At 36.0% G+C, this 20,143-nt stretch overlaps 1 protein-coding gene across 16 annotated transcripts in view; it reads left to right on the top strand.

Moving 5' to 3' along the window:
• Positions 1-20,143, top strand: part of TENM3 (teneurin transmembrane protein 3) — a 1,290,863-nt gene that overhangs the window by 625,217 nt on the left and 645,503 nt on the right. For all 16 annotated transcript variants that reach the window (XM_054295903.1, XM_054295906.1, XM_054295901.1 and 13 more), the window contains exon 7: positions 3,500-3,591. The gene's annotated coding sequence lies outside the window, so the exon portion shown is untranslated. The remainder of the gene's footprint in view (positions 1-3,499; positions 3,592-20,143) is intronic.

Genomic DNA, 20,143 nt, shown 5'->3' with positions numbered 1-20,143 from the left:
ATGCATCATTGAGGTAGGAGCCAGATAGGGTGCTAAATTTACATTACCAAAAGGCAGTTGAGCTATTTATTGAAAATAGAAGCTGCATACACAGGTAAACATGCCAGTTCTACCTACAAGTACTGTAAATGACATAAGATTACATTTTTACAATGATGGACAAGAAAAATCAGCAGGACATGTTTTTTCCTTAGAAAGTACTCCTTTATTTTTGAATCCAAACTAACACCAAATTAAGATCCATTAACCATTAGAAAAAATTCGCTTTTTTCATTGCAGACAGTTATTAGTCATTCATAGTTCTAATAAAGAAGGTATTATTATACAGATGCCTAGCAATCTTATGGTCACATTTAAACAATAATTTGAAAAAAGTATACGTTCAACTCAATTTTACAAACTGGCATTCCAATTATTACTTATTCACTGACAGTTATGCACTTTACTCTCAGCATGTATTGTGAATTTGCTCTGTAGTCTTGACTCTTGACCAAGATTTTTTAAAATTTCTTTGTAGTGATATTTTTAGAGCACATCACAGAACCACAGAATGAGTCAGGTTGGAAGGAGCCATAGTGGGTATATGGTCCAACCTACCTAAAGCAGAAAAATCCTAGAGCACAATTGCACAAAATGCAGAATTAGGCAGTTGTTGAATATCCTCGGTGTAGGAGACTCCCCAACCTCTCTGGACAATGTGTTCCAGTGCTTGGTCACTCACACAGTTAAGAAATTCTTCCTCATGTTCAAGTGGAACTTTTAGGGCATCATTTTCTGCCCATTGCCTCTTGTTCTATTGGTTGGCACCACCCAGAAGAGCCTGGCTCTATCCTCTTGACACTCCCCTTTAGAATTATATGTGTTAATGAGATCCCCTCTCAGTCATCTATTTTTGAGGCTAAACTGGCCCAGCTCCCTCAGAACTTTCCCTTTTAAAACTTGGGTAATCAGAAATTATTACAAAACCTATACAAAGACTAATTTCATAGTATTTTGATTGTAATCTAACAGTTATATTTTCTTCATATACTGGTGGTTCTTATTTGTTATTTGGGTAATCCTTGTGTCAGTGTGAACAATCAGTATGCTGACAGCCATAAAAGCTTATAAAAATGAACAGCACTGCACTACAAAATCAGAAATCTTGTTGAAAATATTCTCTTTGAAACAGTCAGAGATCTGGCCTTTTATATAAAACTCCCAGTGCATGAAAGATGGAGCTCTTCCAGTGCTGCTTGCTATACTTTTGTTTTAGCATTAAGGGACATTAGAACTGGGAAAGAAGCACAAACAAAAACTTTGTGTACTGACTTTTTGAATATAGTTAAAGATAATGCTTTTCTTGACCTATCCATATAATTTTAAGAGGCATTTTAGGGAATGTTGCCAAGAAGGCTGTCCTTCAGATTTGAGTTGTCACTCCATTATTTTAAAAAGTTAATCCACTCCCCTGTCCCTTTCATATAAAGTAACAGTACCTTTCAAATAAACCAGTAATACAGTCATCCCAGAGAAAGCCTGGTATCTAATTCTGTGCAGGGAGGATATCAGCTAGAAAAAGGAGCTGATGATTGCTGAAGCTCTAATTGGAAGCTTCTAAAGAGCAGGTTTTTTTGAAGTGTTCTGGATGTATAAACAAGTTTGAGAAGAGCTGGAGGAAGTTTGGTTACACATTAAGTGTTGTACATTGATAAATTGGTGCTGTAATATTTTTTTGTTATGCTCATAGTTAATTACCTATCACATGCTTGCTATAGCAACATGAGGATAAGAAGCAGTGGGAAGATGGAAGCTGATGATTTTTATCTGTCTTTCATGATGTAAACACATGCCTTGTATTACTTGTATCCAAATGCAAAGACAATGAGTTTTACTCTGCCCTTCAGCAGCCTTAGAAACCATGGTCAAAGACAGACATTCAGCAGTCCCTCCATAAACAAGAGATGTTAAAATTTTAGAAGTATTGCAGAACGCACATATGCCAAGTTGAAACCATGAATCATGGCAGCTCTGAAATGGAGTAATCCCAATGCCCACCCACTTTTTTTTACAGTGGGCACAAAAAGAGAAATTCCAGGAAGCTTCTGTTCTCTCAGGATTTGTTTTATTAAAGCATGCAGATTACAGAGGAGTACAGAAGCAAGGTCTCTGCAGGACGGACCCTTCCCTGCCCAGAGGGCAGACACATGGTGCTGCTCTGGGCAGGGCCCCAGGGGTAGCCAGGCCCTGCCTTCCCACCCTGCCATCCTCAGAACACACAGGACACTGCAGGGAGGTAAGGACAGCTTTTTCCCTTTGGGCTCCTGGGCTGCACCTGTGGCAGACAGCCATGGATGAGGCCCATACAGGGAACTGGTGCCAGCTGTGTTGGGTCAGCCCTGGCCTGGCAATCCTGGCCTCAGGCCAGGGCTGCTCTGTGGGGCAGCTCGGGAGGAGCAGGCCCTACTCCTGCCGCCCTGGGCGTGGAAGATGTTAATGGCAGTGCAAAAAGTGTTCTGTGACATCTTTCACCTCTGAAGAAGTAGGAAATGGGCATATGTGTCTGAGAAAAAGTCCACAAAATATTGCTAGCTCATTTCTGGTAGGAAGTTTGATGGTTGTAGTTAAATGAATTCAGTAAATATTTACCAAAATCATAGCATGTTTCAGTTCAACTTCCACTGAGCTTTATATCTCTGGCACCCCCACACATAATGCACAGACTTAGTTTTATTGTTCTACCGATTCATCAGTCATTTGTGATGCTGCAAAGTTATTTTTCCTCTTTTTTTTATGGTTGAATGCAGAATGTGAATTAATCACCCTGTTAGGTTAGCACTGAAAATGCTGTACAATTACAGGATTAGTACAAGATTAGTTAGTTAGAGTCCATTGTGGTAGAATTAGAGCTCTTTGGAAAAGACAGAAGTTAGAACTACTACATCTGCCTTGGCTTTAAGTGACCATTTTTATTTCATTTATCAACGCAGTCTAAGAGTTGGCAGCTACTAGGTTATTCAAGAGGAAAGAATGAGCTAATTAAATGCTCACACCCTTGTTTCCCCTCCTTTTTTCTGTGGAGATGGAAAAAGGAAAGTGGAGAAAAAGTTGTTTTGAAAGTGAGAATCATAAAATGATGAGCCATTGTGTGGTAGTCTACACGTAGGTAATAGAGGGGCATAGGCAAAATGGAGTGCTCTGGATCAAACCAATAATTCCTGAAAGTTTGGGGGTTTGGTTTAATTTTTGTTTGGTTGGGGGTTTTTTGCTGTGGTTGTTTTTTGGTTTTTTTTTTTTTTTTTTAATTTGGGCTTTTGTTATTACTGAATTTTTAAAATATTAATTTTGTTTCAAATGTTTATCCAGCTATATGTTTTCTTAATAATCAACAGCTTGTATCATCCTTGAAAAAAGCATCACAAAAAATTGAATAAATTGGAAAATTCATTAATTTTCAATAGAGACATCTTGTTAGTCTTCTGAGATATCAATAAATGTATTTGCGCTCTTTTACCCGTAGCTTCATGGTCACCATTGTCATTCATTTGACAAAAAGAACCCCTATCTGCTAGCAGTGGTGCATCCAGCTTCTGCAAGGAGCTAGAAAAGCAGGTAGCTAGCTTTAATTTTTCTGGAATATGCCATTTTATTCTTGGATGATGTCTGACTGTGGCCTCAGAATTCAAATTTGATGCTATTGCACTGCAGTTTGAGCAACAACTCACAAGGGAAGGTAACACAAACTACTGTATTCCAAGGCTTATTTTCACCCATTTTAACTTCCAAGGGGAGGAAATGCATGTTCAATTTGTTATTTTTCATTCTTAATCTTAGATCAATAGTGGGTTACTTTGAAAAAGTTGAAATAAGGGGGAATCTATTCTGAGTGACAATGTTGTGAAAAATTTACATATTTCAGTTTTACGGAAGTGTTGTGACCTTTTTTTGCTCTCCTGTATCTCAGAAGTATTTGGTGTTAAAAGTTCAAGCTTGTCATGCACTTAATCCTTGATGAGAACAAGTGCATGTGGCATGTCTGAACAGATTTGATTTAGAAACAGAAAATACCCTTTTATTCCTATCCAGAATGGAAGATAATTAAGCAGTTCCAGATGCCTGCATGTGGCATCTTTAGCAGACATGAGCATATTCCTTCATCCTCACCAGTAATTCTATTCTGGTTTGCCCTAAGTTTAAAATGAGGAGGGGGAAAGAAAGTTACCTTTCCTTTGTGTTTTGTCAGTTATAAAAAAATTTATTCATATTTTACACATTTTTTTTATTACTGAAATATATTCTAATTATAACATACACTTACCAGTATACTTTTATGGGGTTTTTTGGGGGCAGCAGTAGGACTACACAAAATCCAGGTGTTTTTTAATGCCTCCTGAAAGCATAACTTGAGATATGTATTACTCCCAAAACTAACTTGATATAGCACTGTGTGTGAAAATGATTATTCTTTAAACCTGGAGTAGGACTGAGGATCGACTGGAACCAAATCTGTTAAGACAGATTTCAGAAGCACTTCTTGTTTCATATGACTCTGATTTAGTATAGCTCTGCATTTAAAATAGAAAAAAAAAGGAAAAAAATGTCAAAAATTGAATTCAACATTATGTACAATATTGAATCTTAGAGAAGAGGTGATGGAATCATTTATACAGAATTAATCAAACATTTTGAAATTTCTAGCATGAAGTTTTCTTGCCATGAAGGATTAATCCCAGGGATTAAACTCTTGCATACTTTTTTCAAAGAATTTAGGTTTCTTTGGGGATCACTGATTTGGGACTTGCTGAAGGCCCTGAGAATGTCTAGCAGGCATGACATTTTCTGATTTCCAGCTGCAGAACTGGTTTTCTTCCTGTCTGTTGTGAGTAGGCAATTTTGGTTCTTGGGATATTGGGCTCCACAGCTTTCTCAAAATCCCATAATGATTCGACATGAAGAAATAGATGAAGTTTCTTCTTTTATCTGTTTGCAGGTTAAAGAGTAGAGCCAGAGATTCTGTGTGACCTGTTACTGGGTCCTAAATTAAGTTATTCAAGTTCTTACATTTGCTAGCAGATTTCTTAGCATACAAAATGAATCGTATCTTTTAGTGTATTTATTTTTCTTTTAGATGACAGCTGCTTCTCTGGTTAAATTTTGTTCACTTTGCAGTCAGTGATAAAAGTCTATGCCAGCTGTCAACATAGTATGTTCCCATAGAACCAAACTGGTGGGAGATAACTGTTTCGTCCACACTTCACTTTTTCACGTCCTTTTCTTCCAAACCTGTTGCCCCCACTACAATGTCATAGAACAGCTATTTTTTGTTTTCCTCACTGCTCTCCATGGAGGAAAAATTGTGCAGTTTGCATGGCAGACCTACAGTGATCTTCCAAAAGATGAGATAAAAGAATCCAAAGCGTGAGGAATACTTGGACCCCTACTGCAAGGATGTCCTATCAGTATTGTAAGGAAGTAAATTAATTTCCTTCTTCGCTGAAATACAGCAGTTCAAAATTTTATTTGCAATATGTGACAGAAAATACCTTATAAAACATTTTCATTTAGAAAACTGCAACACAAGTGTGCTGAGTGCCAGGATGTTTTCTCAAGTTAGATGAAACACAGGGATGATTATATGTGCCAAAGTAATGATTTCATAGAATAGTCTCACCTAATAGTTTCTTCATCAGGACAATTGGAGTATATGTTTGGAAAGAATACTGTGTAGTACACTGGCCACTCTGTTTATTTACAGGCTGCAATGAAATGTGTTAGAAAAGGAAAAAATGGCCGTTGTTTCTTCTGCTGATTAGCATTGCTCCTACTTATTTGTGCGGATTACTTTTATATGAATAAAAAAAGAAGTGCTGCAATATCAGTAGGTATTCCTAAATACTCAAGTGTACTATAAATGTAACCATCCCTTTTATATTTAAATTAGGTATTTGATATAAATCAACAAAGCTCAGTGGTGAAAACTGACAACTCCATGCATAATGCTGTAAAGAGAATGATTTCTCAAATATTTACTGCATCTATAATTTTTTTACATGCTGGCAGAAAAAATACCAACTGAGTAGCCCATGCATGTATATTTTATCTATGTTATAATTTGTGTCATTTTAATCCTCATAGTACCTAATTTTTTTCTTCCAGTAGACTAAATAAGAAATCTATGATTACTTACAGAGTCCTTAACAATGGGAGACTCTATTAAGCATGCAGAGAAAACAAATGCAGCCCATGAATTTAATTCTAGTTTTCATTATCTTTTATTTGTGTATCACACCCTAAAGCTGTCGATTTTATTCTCATATTCATCTTTCTAGTAAAACGTTGGGAGGCAGAGGGGAATGTGCTGAACTGAATTATTGATTCACTTTATGTGAGAAGAAATCCCTGTGTTTTAAAAATTCTAATGTCTTAAGTTACTAATGTATTTTTCCAATATTTGTAACTCTGGAAGTGTCCTAATTCTTGACAGTACATTATTGTCAAAGTACAGTAAATATTTTATGCAAGGTACAGTATCATAAATTGAGAAATCTCAATAGCAAATGTACCTACTTTAGCATGAAATCTCAAATTCTGTTAGGAAATATTTCATGTCACCATGGTGGTGTATTTGGCCTCTGTTCAACCTCTTGCAAACCATTAAGAACACTTTTTCCCCCTTCTTTATGTAGTGTGCTTCTCACACATTTTTCCCCTATTTGCCCGAGAGATAGCTTGGCATAGTTGGAGAATCTGGCTTCACGGAGGACCTGCTTTTTGTGGTTTTAAGCTGGATTGACTGAAGCAAAGGAAAGTTGAATGGCTTGCCTGAGGTTGGCTCACTGGGGATCAGAACTAAGAATCCTCTTGCTCACAGCCATTTTTCTCTAAGCTGGAAGCCTCACTGCCTTCATATTATCCCAGCAAAATGAGGAGCATAGCTGACATTTAGTTTATTTCTAATGATTTACATTCTCTTTTTCTTTGTTCAGATTTTCAGATATTCTTTTTCCCAGTTCATCTTATTTTTGGGTATAGAACACAAATCCTTCTTTGGTTCACATTTTGTTTAATCTTTTCAGGGTATGTGGTATGTTATAACATTTACAAATCCGTTTTCTTTTTAGTATATTTTCCTGTTTAGCAATGGATAAGTTCTTCAGTGCTCATTCTTATAAGGAATTGTCAAAAAAAGCCAATCATAAAAAAACACCCCCAAAATATGGTTTTTTGTAACCTGTGATACTTAGTAGTAAGTATTACCATCTGCATGTACACACACACACACCGCCAAATTCATGTATTCATACATGCATATTTGCACACCTGTATTCATGCACAATACTGTCTTTTAAAACTCAAGTTTTATGTAATGGTCAATTATTATACCACATTTTAGGAAGAAAGGCTCCAAAAAAACATTTTGTTTCCCCAGTACCAAGCCATAAACCTTCTGGCCAATGACAGAATCCCTAGAAGTTCTGTGCCTTCTAGCAATGAGTCTATTGGGTTTCCAAGCTGTAGGGTTTACAATCATTCCCTATAGCAGTCTTCCCTCTTAGTAACAAAATCTCCAGTGCTGGAAGTGTGCTTGTAAGAGTATATGCTGAAGCTGTTAGAATTTAGAGCCCAAACTGTGACAGAGCAAATTTTTCTCATAGCTTTTTTATGCCATAATTTTACTGGTGATGTTATTGTCACAGTTGTTTTTTCAATTCTGAATGCATAATTAAAGTGCAGTTTTCAGATCTGGTGGTACAAGACACACTGGCCTTGAGGGATTGGTAATTATGAAGAGATTCCTAATCTATTATACATGACAGTAGGGAGAGGCAAAAATAAGGAGTGAAAGGTAAAGGACAACAACCTAGAGTCATCTGGGAACAGGCAGGGAAGTATGCGAGGTCAGCGTGTGGCATGCAATATTTCCTTGCCATCTTAAACAAAAATATCTTAATGGAATTCAAAATAAAGTAAAAAGACTTCTACTTTTCTGCTTTCCTCCCCCTGCAAAAACACAGAAGGGCTTATGTGTTGAGATGACTTGTTCTCCTGGGCAGAGAAAGAAAAACATGTATCACATGCCATATTTTAGTCATATTTCTGTACCTATTAAGTGGTGAACATGCTATAAAACCTAAACTGAGGGGAAAAAACGATGTTGTCTTGATTGAAAGAAAAAAAACCCTATAATTTGACTAGCTTTTAAGATAGACAACTCTGTAATCCTGAAAAATTTCTTTTTTTTCTTTAATGGATGTCTCCACATTACTAAGTCTAGAAGTACCTTCAATTTCTTTGGGCCTCTCATGTTGCCCAGCCATTTCTTATTTCTATATTGAAGGAGACTAATGAGTTGACCTTTTGCTTCATGAGCTTGTTCTACATAAAAACTAGAGGTAGATTCACAGATTGGGCTGAAGCTGAAATGCATTTTTCCCATTTTCCTCCATCACAATCAAAAGGAACATGTTCTTGAAGAGTATCACATTGCAGTGAGTCGGGTGATCCCTATCCTGTCTTGGAGACTTCTTTTAAATGTTTAAAAATATTCCCAAGGATTCTTTTGGTCACTAGGAAACTTCTTAACAAATCAAAGAAAGAAAACTGCATAGAAACATGCCTAATTTGTTAATAATTTAGAAAATTACCATCATTCAGACCAATTCAAGTCTACTCCAGCTTGTGAGGCTTAAGGGAGACCAGATGGTGGTAGTACATTGGAAGGTATCCAAAATTGATTTTGAGTTAATTGATATAGTGGAGAAGAGATCTCTGAAGAAGTATATATCCCCAGGTAGTTGATTGCTTTGGAATTCCAGCAGAGAAGAAATGTGTCAAAACCGAGAAAGGAAACATAAGTTATTGAGTGGTTTTATCTTAGATTTAGCCCACTAAATTACTAGCCAAACATACATAAAAACCAAAAAATTAAATAATTTGGTAAATAAGGAAAAAGTGGACATTGCAGAACTAGATGGAATTGAGAAAATACCCTCTAGTTTTTACCTTTTGTATTTACACTTTATTTCCATTGTTTTACTGTATAGAAGTAGAAGGCTTTTATTTAATTTGAAACAGTAAATTTCAATCAGTATGGCAACATTGGACCTTCTAACAGTATATTGTTACATACTGTTAAATGAAAGTGTCCCTGTACTAAATTAGAACTGCCACCACAAGTTGTTTAAATTCTCTATAAAAACAGGTCAAATAAAACTGGAAAAGTAATTCATAGCTACAGTAAAATGGAAAATTAATATTGAACTTTAAATCACAGAGAAATCAGGATCTATATAGTGAATATTCACTCTTCTTTTAGCCTTCCTATTTGAACACCTGCATTTTGTGTACAGAGTCTTAGAATTATTTAGCTTGGAAAAGAACTCGAAGATCATTGAGTCCAATCTTTAATATGTAAGAGACATTGAGTAAATTCTTTGGTAGCTTAGCTTGGTTTTATTTTTTCTCCTTTATTTTTTTCTTTCTTGTTAATTTTCTTTCTTTAATTTTTCTTTTTCTTTTTCCTCTTCACTTTGCTCTTTTTCCTTTTTTTTTCCTTCAAATATATGTAATTAAGTGTATTTAGTTCTTAATGAGATAAAGCCTTCAATATTTTTATTAATTTGATGTTGGAAATGTTTCATCAGGAGACTTAGCATTTTCTGTGCTTTTCTTTCACGTGATGTCTTTCAATCTTTTTAGTGTGCATTCCATTAGAAGAGCAGTCAATGTGACCTTCTTCTACGGGGTTAATAAAGAATGCATAGTTTCATAAGCTTGATTCAATTTCCTTAATGTGAGCACACTGAATAAGTGACCATTATAGTATTTGTCTGGTTTTCTGTGCTGCAGTGTGCAGTTACCAACCTTTTATATGAATGACCACATCTGGTGTGCATTTGGCCACGTAAGGTGAGACAAAAGCAAAATAGATTTTCCTTAGCATTAAATCAAATTTCCACACATTGTACTCTCTAATGTGGATCTAAAATGTATCACGTCATATATTATTTAGCTGTATTGCATTTTGTGCTTTTTTTTTCAATTCCATCCCACATTCCCAGTTTTAATAAATGCATGAGTAGACGCACTATTTGAGCGTTATATCTTAGAAAGTCAACACTTTCAACAGATTCATCGAACTTCAAAGAATTTAATATTAGTATCATAAAAGGTCTTTTGAAGAATAATACTGGAACATAAGAAAAATGACTGCCTGAGTGTGCCCTATCATTTTAAAAGTGTTTTATTGCTTTAATTTCCTGTCTTACTAAAGTAACAAGCGGCATAATAGAAGATGTACTGTAACAGAGTTAGCAATTTATTAGAAGGCCTGAGCTGGTTGAGGACTTTATGTGATGTGAAAAAGAAAACCTCTATTTAGCTGAAAAATGGAGACAAGCTGCAACATTAGTGTTGCAGCAGCTTTAAATGGAGTACTATCTTTGACTGATAAGTTGCTTCTAGAAGCCCAGTATGTTTGAATAGGATAAATCTGTAAATATAGGGCTCACTCAGTCCCTGTTGTGAGTGGATAGGCTCCTGGAAATCTAATGCTATTTCATCCATGAGTTGTATATGATACAACGTTGCTATTTGGATTCCATATAGGAGGCAGTGTTGCAGCTATATCCATAGAATCATAGAATGGCTTGGGTTCAAAGGGATCTGAAGGATCCTCTAGTTCTCACCCCCTGCTGTGTGCAGGAACACCCTCCTCTAGACTGGGTTGCTCAAAGCCCCGTCCAGCCTGGTCTTGAACACTTCCCAGGATGAGGCATCCACCACTTCACTGGGCATAATATGTATTTTCATTTATTTATTATACTTCCACATAAGTGACATAACTAATTCTGGGCTTTGGCAATCTGGTGTAGTCAAAGTTTAGGCTATGCTAAGTTTTTTAAGTTTTTTACCAGTTTGCTCTTTATAACATGCATGTTGGAATTCATTTCACAAAAAGCTGAAAAATCCATTTAAAAATTATAGAAATGGAAGATGTGACAGTAACTAACCTGTAAAATTATGATACAAGATGAATTCAAAAAGCATTTATTTCCCTAGAAGGAGCAATGTACTATTGGGTTGCTGTTTAGAGTGTGCATAAAAGATATGCCAGCATCTGTATGCTTGTGATGGAGTTGCATGTTTATCACTGCAGAGCAGGAAGTACAAGAATCACAAGATCTTCTTAATCCCGCTACAGTTCTGCCACTGAAGGATTACGAAACAGCTGATTGTAACAGATTGCTTGGTATTGCCCAAAAACAAAACAAAACAAAAATATATAATAATGTGTGGGCAGTGCCTTTGAAACAACGTAAATACCGTTTAGATAGAGATTTCATTGATAACACTGTTTTTAATGGATTGCACACTGTGTGAATTGCTCAGAGAAATTTTATTTTTATTTCTTATATTTGATGGATTATTGAACAATGCTACTTCTGTTTTGTCTTGGTTTTTTTCCATAGAGACACTCCTAGTTATGTTTTAAGAAGGGCAAATAATGTAAATCATATAATAGAAATCTAACATTAAAGGTTTATGTACTGAATTAGTACCTTGGACATCAAGATGCTCAAGAAGAAGCCCAAATATTACTGGTATCCCCTATGTTAGTCTTTGAAAGAAAAATTATTTGCAAGCCTTATTGCTTACTGAAGCACAAAAGATTTCCTCTGGGCTTGCCACAGACAATCCTCAGGCACGTTAGAGGAGTCAACTAGAGTTAGTTCAAAGTGAATTACTCTGTTTTAATCATGGTGACTTTACCATTTCAGTCATGGCATGTAATATTGTCAGTATTTTTTTCCTTTTAAATGACAAGCTTGGTCACTTTTTTAAGGCATATTTTAGAGTGTTTGTGAGATTTATAGATTCAACAGCTCTTCAAAGATTTTCTGCCTTGCTTTACAACCCTGAAATTTTCTATCATGTCTATTTCATCACCTTGAGGCAGTTCTAAGTAAAAATTTGTGGAGATGTTTTACAACTGAATGAGTTCTTAGTATGATATATAACCAATTATATAGCTATAATGAGTCCAAATTTGAAAAAGCAAATAACAAATGTTGCACTAAGGATTACTAAGGACTAACATTACCCGCTCTTCATTCATTTGCAAATAGGAAACAGGTATATAACCACAGTATTCACAAATATTGCTATCAATAAATTTAAAAATTCAGCACTTTGATTACTTTAATATTTAGCTAATTAACTTTGAAACCTTGGAGGATTTTATGCATTTTCCAAAGTCAGTGCCAATTTCATAATTACTTCGATCACTTCCTAAACTGCTAAGTTTATCAGGACACCAAATAGTAATCAATGAACAAAAAATGTCAATCTGGTCCTTTATCAATTTTTTTTCCTCAGCACACTTGAGACAGATTTCTGCTGAGATACTTTTCTTTTTTGTAGTGTAGCAAATTAATTACTGAATCTTCCAGGAAAGATTCAACTCTTTTGCAATCCTTTTCAAGAGGTTAAAGAACCATCTGGACTTGACTCTGAATTTTGTATAGAGTAAATCAATAGACTCCATGGTTATACAATCACTCTGTATTTTTTTTTTGTTAATAAAGGTTATAAAACTACTGATGATGATGGTCTTTACCCTTAGCCCTTCCTGTATTTATGTCTCTGGTCCAATAACCAGAGGGATCATGGAGGTATGGTTTATCTTCATTTTAGCCCTCTTGGTATCATTTTAGTCCAAAAGGGAAATCAAATGAGATACAGAAGATGCTAAACTTGCAGAACTCTCAGGTCATTAGAAACTAATTAGAAACAGCTTATGGATTTCAATGATCCTTTAGGTAAGATGTGAGAGAGGGATCAAAAAACATTTAACATCTTCACTTCCTCATTCTTTCCAGACAATGTGGTAGTGTGTGACGGTTTCTGACTTATTTTCTATTGTTGCTTTTTTTTTTACAATATAAACCTGTATTTTGCAGGGTAGGTGAAGTGCATGAAAATACTGAGATGTTAAGGTAGACAATAGGTCTTTTCACTAGACTTCATTAATTATTATTCAAAAGTTATGATTTTCTAAATTAATAAAACCCAAGTATCTACCTAAATTACAGCCCTTGTCATGTATAATCTACATGAAAAGAAAGATGTGCTAAGAAAAACTTGAAGGATACGAATTAGTAATAGACACACTGTTAACATTAGCAGTTTTATACAAGCTGTTATTTATACCCAGTATATTTATATATACTGTTATTTATATTTAGAATGTGAAAGTCTAGGAAGTTTGCAAATCTTAGAATTATTTCTACTGTTACATCTCAATGTTTTCATATGAAATAGCTTTCTTTTCCTGCAGCATGAATTGTTTTGTGACAATATACCTGTCAGAGATGTCCAGCAGAGTTACAGAGCCTAAGTTGGACTTTCTCATAAAGTCTTTCTACCTGTGATTTGCAAGAAGTACTTCTCCCAAAAACACATAACCTCTTTAGCTTGAGAATATCTGTGAGGAAGACTGCTGACTATAGATATCACTCACTGACATGCAAACCTAGTACTTTGATCTGTCCATCTGAACAAAGCTGACAGTAAAACTGAAAATAAACAGTTGTAGCGTGAACAAAGTTGACTCTTTTTTAGCACAACAGAACTTCTAGATGATTGTGTGCATGTCTAAGTCTAGCTGGAACCCATGCAGTAGAATTAATTTTCTGTGGACAAGGCTGAAATTTTGATGTTCCAGCTGGCCAGTCCTGCATGTTGGGAGCTACACAATAGTTTATATTCCAAGTTTTGTTAATCAGTAGACCATAGAATTCCTTTATTAACTGTTAATAATACTAGGATAGGAAGTCTTTCCCCAAAAGACTTGGGGAAAAAAAAATCATTTTCTGAGGTATTCTTCTATGTTTATGTAAATTTTAGCCACATTTTCATGCCGCTTTTTCATGTTACTTCTGTTGACTTACAAAAATTTCTGGAGCATGTCTAGTCTTTCTTTTATAAGCACCTCAGTCGTTATTTGTCTTGCACTTCCATGATCTGACCTTTGACTAAAGAAGATATCTTTTTTAAAATGAGGGACTTTTAACTTATTCTTCTCTCTAAAAGCCCTATCCTTGTTCATGTAGCACCTTTTCTCTTACAGAAAATGTTCTGTGTCTCCACCCACTCCCTTCTTTCCAATCAATCTTGACACAAATGGCTTCATTCCCAGAATTTTTTTTAGGATGGTTATCCTTTGGTTGTTGGAGACCAGTTGCTAAGGTTAGCAGTTCCTTTATGCGTGTAGTCTGAAGAATATGTGTTACAACCTGTCAGCAAACGCTTGATCCACATCAAAAGAGAACTTCAGACTTACATGTTTTTATAGACTGATTTTTGATTTTATAGACAATTAGATATAGATTGCCTAAAACATTCTGGTTGTAAGGGCTTTTTCGGTAAGAATTCATCAAGTCTCATCTTGTAGTGCATGTAATCCAGTATTTTCTCTGCATCAATGAAAAGCCTCAGATGTCTTACGGAATGAAAAACATGCAATAATTTAGCCATTATAAACAACATTTACTGGTTGTTTTCATTGTATTTCACAATCATCAGTGTATTTGGAGGATCTTCTCATTCATCTTTATTAAGACTTCTGCAAATATACAAAACATTTGATCGGCCCAACTATATTAAAGTTGTCTATAAAAGGACACTACAGAAAGATTATTTAAATATTTAGACAAATACTCTCAAAATAACAATAGCTCCCAATACTTTAATGTAGTATTAATGATGCCAAGTTCGGGGTGACAGCAAACAAATGTTTATGTATCATTTGGGAAATTGAGAAAAGCCCTCATGCACAATGGTGAATGAAGAAGAACAATATGGGAAAAATAGCAGCCCCACTACAAGGGATTTTAATTAATGTGTTGAACTGTATGACATACAACATGATTTGAGAACAGTAAATATTTTAGTCATAGTTTCCATCATCTGAATTAGTGCTGGCCTGGAATGTCCCAGATAATGAAAGAACTTTTTTCTGGTCACCTGCTTGGAAGTTTCTGGGCAGTCCATCCCATGCATAGTACCCTTCTTATGAAAGTTTATTATTTTAGGAATGGCAGTCAGTTTCTTTATATAAGTGTAGTGTGAAATTAATGCAGGGTCAAATGCAGTATTGTGGTGTTCTGGTTTCCTCAATGAATTAGGTGTGGAAAAATAAGAAGAGGCCCCAGAAATCTTTGGAATAAAACACAGATGTATGTGAAGGGACTCTGCACATAACTGGCACCACCTAGCAGAGTTCATCAGTTTGTTCCTAGTACCACAACCTAGTACCTAGTACTTTTACCTACACAACGGCTCACTGCACAAAGTATTGCTTTATTTTCATATATGAGCTTACTTGTCACTGGCTTACATGTCACTGGCTCCATAAACTGGCTGGTCTGAAACCTTAAAGAGACAAGTAGCAGGTAAGTGGGAGAGTTGTTTACACCTAAATTTAAAAACACCGAGGAAAAGGAGAAATTTCTTAACCTGGGAACATGTAAAAAATAATAAAGAGTAGTTCAGGTATGCATGAGCATCAACCTGAGGATCACATAAAATGTAGTGTGGCTTTAATTTAAAGACACACTTTATGGGTTTGGATTTTTAATTAGGCAAATGTGATAGATATGATCTGTAAGGACTTTGAGACAACATTTGATGTATTGCCTCAATGGAAACCATCAGTAAAAATGAGATCAGTAAAAAACCAATAAAATGGTGAAGAGCTGGCTAAAGAAAGCTATCATTTGTGCTGTAAAGCAGAAGTATGAGTTTAAAGTGAGATTATTAATGTATTTTTTTTAGGATTAATGACATTCATGGATATTATTCTTCAGCCTAATCTGTCCTTCCTGTATAGTTCAATACTAGGTATTACATTGCTCTATTACTAATCTTTGTTGTTCCTTCATGTTCCCAAAATGCCTCTTCTGTGTAGTTTCCCTTTTTTCTGAGTGTCTTAGGTCACTTCTGTGCTATTATTTTTTTTCAGAATAAGTATAATATTTTATCTTCTAATGGTAGGCTTATTTTTATGTATATTGGTGTGGTTTTTTCCTTTGGTACCTTTTTTTAGTATGATGTGTCCTATATGTGTTCAGTGGGCATCCAAGAGTTGTTTTGGACTCAGGTCAAGAAAAAAAATTCTTCTAGTTTCTTCTGGTCCTCTACTTCAACTTAGCAGCAACTAAAATCTTGGCACTACAAATAGGCCAGGGTAGAGTAGAGGGAGTATGTAGGGAGTAGGGAATATAGAATTGTAAGAGCTCATTAAGTAATGGTAAGTTACAATAGCCACTGCAGGCCTAACTCATGCTGACATGATTGGATTCACCAAAAGCCACAACCATATCAAATGAAAAGAACACTAAAATGTAAGAGTTAAAACAGGTGCTTCCTCTCTCTCTTCAGCCTGGCAGAATAGTAATTAATCAGTCCTTTCTTCAGATGGGAGGACCACCAGGTTCTGAGTTCTTACAGTGGCTATTTGATGGATTTACTGATATAACTCTTTCTGCTGTGCCACACTGCAGAAAATAATAAATTATTGTGTGTCAGAGAGAGGAAGCATGAGTTAGTTCTGTAAGAATGTAATCAGGAGGTGAAAGAATAGTCGTGGGTTTGCAATCCTTGTATATCCTCCAGTGATTGTTTAATGTAAAATGAATAAATAGTCCTGGAAGCACAGAGGAGGAAACAGGGAATTGTTCAAATCAATGAGTTCAACAATCATACTCATCTTTTTCTTCCTCTTTCACATTGCCATTTTCTATATATAGAGAAAAAAGATATCCCAATAATAATTTGGTTACTCTCCTTCAAAGACAAAATATGATTTTTAGTTTGGGCTAAAATGTAGTCTCACCATATTTTGGTGGATGCTTTGCTTGTTGGTCAGTTGAGTTAGGATGAAGGTGAATAGGAGAAGGAGAAAGAGAATAGTAATACTATAATTTGCATCTGTTCTGGAAATATTTTAAATGAAAGACACGATCCTTGTTCTCCTGAGAGGAGGTAATTTATACTTCTAATTTGAGAAGATTTAGTGGTTTTAACACCAGTCAGAAATAAACTCCAAATAAGCCACTCCCCTTTCCTCCCACCCCTTCTGGTAAAAGAGAGGAAAAGGCAGAGACTTTGGGTTGAGATAACAATTTACTGCAATCAAAAAGCAATGGACTAGGAAGGCATAGTAACAGCAGCCATGTTAGTAACAGAAGAATATACCCAAAACAAGTGTTTTATGCACCAAAGGTGTTCACCTCAACTTAGCTCTCTGTGGCTGCAGGGACAAAGACGTGATGGCAGACGCTCCCCATAGGTTGTGTCCAGGTGGCTCCCAGGACAAAGATGGCAGCTGTTCCCACAGCCAGCTGTCCTGTCTCTGAGCACAAAACAAAAAACTATGAGGAACAAACCCCTGTAAGCTCGACTGTCCATGTCCTGCCGTGCTGCTGCCCAGATGCTGCACTCCATTCCACATGGCTGCTTCTGGCACCACTCAGCTCCCTCCAGCTCAGGCTGGACTCAGCTGGACCTGGGCTCACCTCCTCGCTCAGTTCCCCACGGTGCTTCTCACACCACTACTGCTTTCCATCACTATGCCTTGGAACTGTGTCTCAGAGGAACCGGTAGGGGATGGGCTGCCATAGCAGAGGACATGGTCTGCGGGGCAGATCCTGGCAGCATTCCTGCTGGGGAGAGGGAGGCAAAGCTGCACTTCTGGGGGTGCACTCACCTTTTCTTTGCCCTGAAACCGCATCCCCGGTGATGATGTGCACAGTATGGAATAGCTGCTCAGTCATGCCCCACTCTGGAATCAGGGGTGCACCCTGAATTGCAAATCTTGTTCTGCTGTATGCTCAGACACTTAAAGCTCCCAGTGAGGTTTTATAGTCATTGCTGGCCATCTGAGGTGTTTCTCTTCAAATTTTTTTAAGAGATTCTACAAACCTCATTTAGACTTCTGAATTTTACAAACTGGATACTGAAACTTAACAGTGGCACATAGGATCTTTATCTCTTTTTTGTCATGTGGAAGTTCTTATTGTGGAATTCATTTTTTTTATTTCTAGTGCCTTAAAATAGCTGTCTCAAATCACTGATTGGTCTTCATACACATGATAAAGTATTTATATCTATTGAATTAGTGTTCTTTTTTCCTACTTTTTGTCATATCTAATGTAAAATAAGTTACCTTGTAGAGACATATCTTTATTACAATCAGCTACACCCTTTCCAAAATCATGACCTCTGATGGTTGTGATGCAAAGTTCTAAGACTAAGGGATTTTGCTTTGGATACAAACAAGCCTTTTTTCAAGGAATGACAAAAAGTAGGCCTTCACTTGATACCTTCAGGGTCAAGCTAAGTTGATTCACTGTTGAAAGACACTAATGCATTTAAAATTAGTGTAAACAGAAAAAACTAAAATACATATTGACAAGAAAAATGACAAGTTGATCTCCAGGCAGGCAAGATACTGTCAAGTCACGATTTCTTGAAATTTAGGTTTCCTGACATACATAGCTTTTGTAGAAGGTAAGATCAATAGATTAGATTGAAGGTAAAAAAGAACTTTTGTAAAAACGGGGAGGGTTGGGGTTTTTTTTATCTTTTCTCAAAAGTATAATGTGCAGTATTTGTCAGAGACATTAAGAAGTTATACTTCACAGATTTATAACTGTTACAGTAACTTTGTACATTGACAATTGAATTTTCTCCTGCTCTCTTTTTGTGTCATGGAGTGTTTGTAGCTTTTGGTCTTTCCTACAGGTCTTGCATTTAGCAGAGGATGTTGAGAAAGGTCTGTGGACTCTAAAAACTGTCAGAAAATATGTCTATTCAGGACCAGAAAAAATATTTTTTTTCATTGCCTGCAGCTTAGAGAACCAGGTTTGCCAGCTTGAGTGATCTGTACTGGCATTGTGTTTCTAGCATGTATTACAAACTGAACTGAAATTCTTATACTTCAGGAGATTTGAAGACTGTCATATACAGTATCCACTCTTTCCAAGTATCTAGAATATGTATTTCCAAGGTAAAAATTATCTTCTTTACTAATCTAAAATTTTGACAGCCTCTTTGTGATATACTTATGCTCTAGGTGTCTGAATTCAATTTAAAGCTGAGAGCAATTAGCTGCATAACTTAGTGAAATACAGCTTGTGATGAGGCTTCCATAAATTATTCTTCTTGGAAGTAACTCAACAGATCATAATTTTTTTCTATATGAACATCATAATTTTTACACAGGTTTTCTGTAAAACTTAAAAATGCAGTGTATAGGACTTAAACAATATACTCCACAGAAGAAAATAATCTGTAATCAGTCTGAAACTTTACATTATACTTTTTGTAGCCTTAAATCTGAAGAAATACAGATTATAATTTTCTTTCATAGGAAACCATGTAACAATCTTCATTCAGTCTAGGTTAATGTGCAGAGAAGCTGTTTGACTGTAGTAGAAGAATACAACTTCCAATAATACTGCAGTCATGCTTTTATTTGGGCGCTTATCTACTGAATTTTATTAGTATACTATCACTTAGTTATCATAGAAAACAGCAGTTATGGTTGTTCCAGTATTTTACTTAGTATAACTAGGTTTTTTTTACTTTTCACTTATCCATCACCTTAGCTTAACTGATGAAGCCATTTAAAAGGAAGCATTTATTATTAATTATTGATCATACTTGGCCTTGTCTCTGTGGGCAGACGACCAGAACATTATGAGCAAAACTGAAGGTAAGAGGAATGCAGAACAGTCTTATTTTTCAAAGCGTCACAGAAATGCCTTCGATGTTAGAGGCATATAAAACAACTGATATCTTTTATCTCATCTTGTGTGTAAGTGGTGTATCAGAACATTTTAAGGAGTTAGAAATGCTCAAGAGCAGAGGACAAGACAGAGATCCACAGATGCTGGAAGCTATTTTTTCCCCTTGCAGGCTTCTACTGTTAAATTGAAGCTTCATAACTATGTAAGAGTTGCCGCTGCAATTTAAGGGGTTTATTTGCCATTGATTCACATAGGATTTTCCACAGGTCAGCCACAGGAACAGTGCTGGGTCATGATGCATCTGCTTAAAGGTCCTGACACATCAAGAGCAAGATAGATGACTCTTGTCA

The sequence above is a fragment of the Melozone crissalis genome, unplaced genomic scaffold (assembly GCF_028551555.1).
Source record: "Melozone crissalis strain CALT ecotype California unplaced genomic scaffold, PUWL_Pcris_2 ptg000006l_1, whole genome shotgun sequence".
Lineage (NCBI taxonomy): Eukaryota > Metazoa > Chordata > Aves > Passeriformes > Passerellidae > Melozone > Melozone crissalis.
The sequence above is the reverse complement of the archived record's forward strand: the minus strand, read 5'-3'. Positions and strand labels throughout refer to the sequence as shown.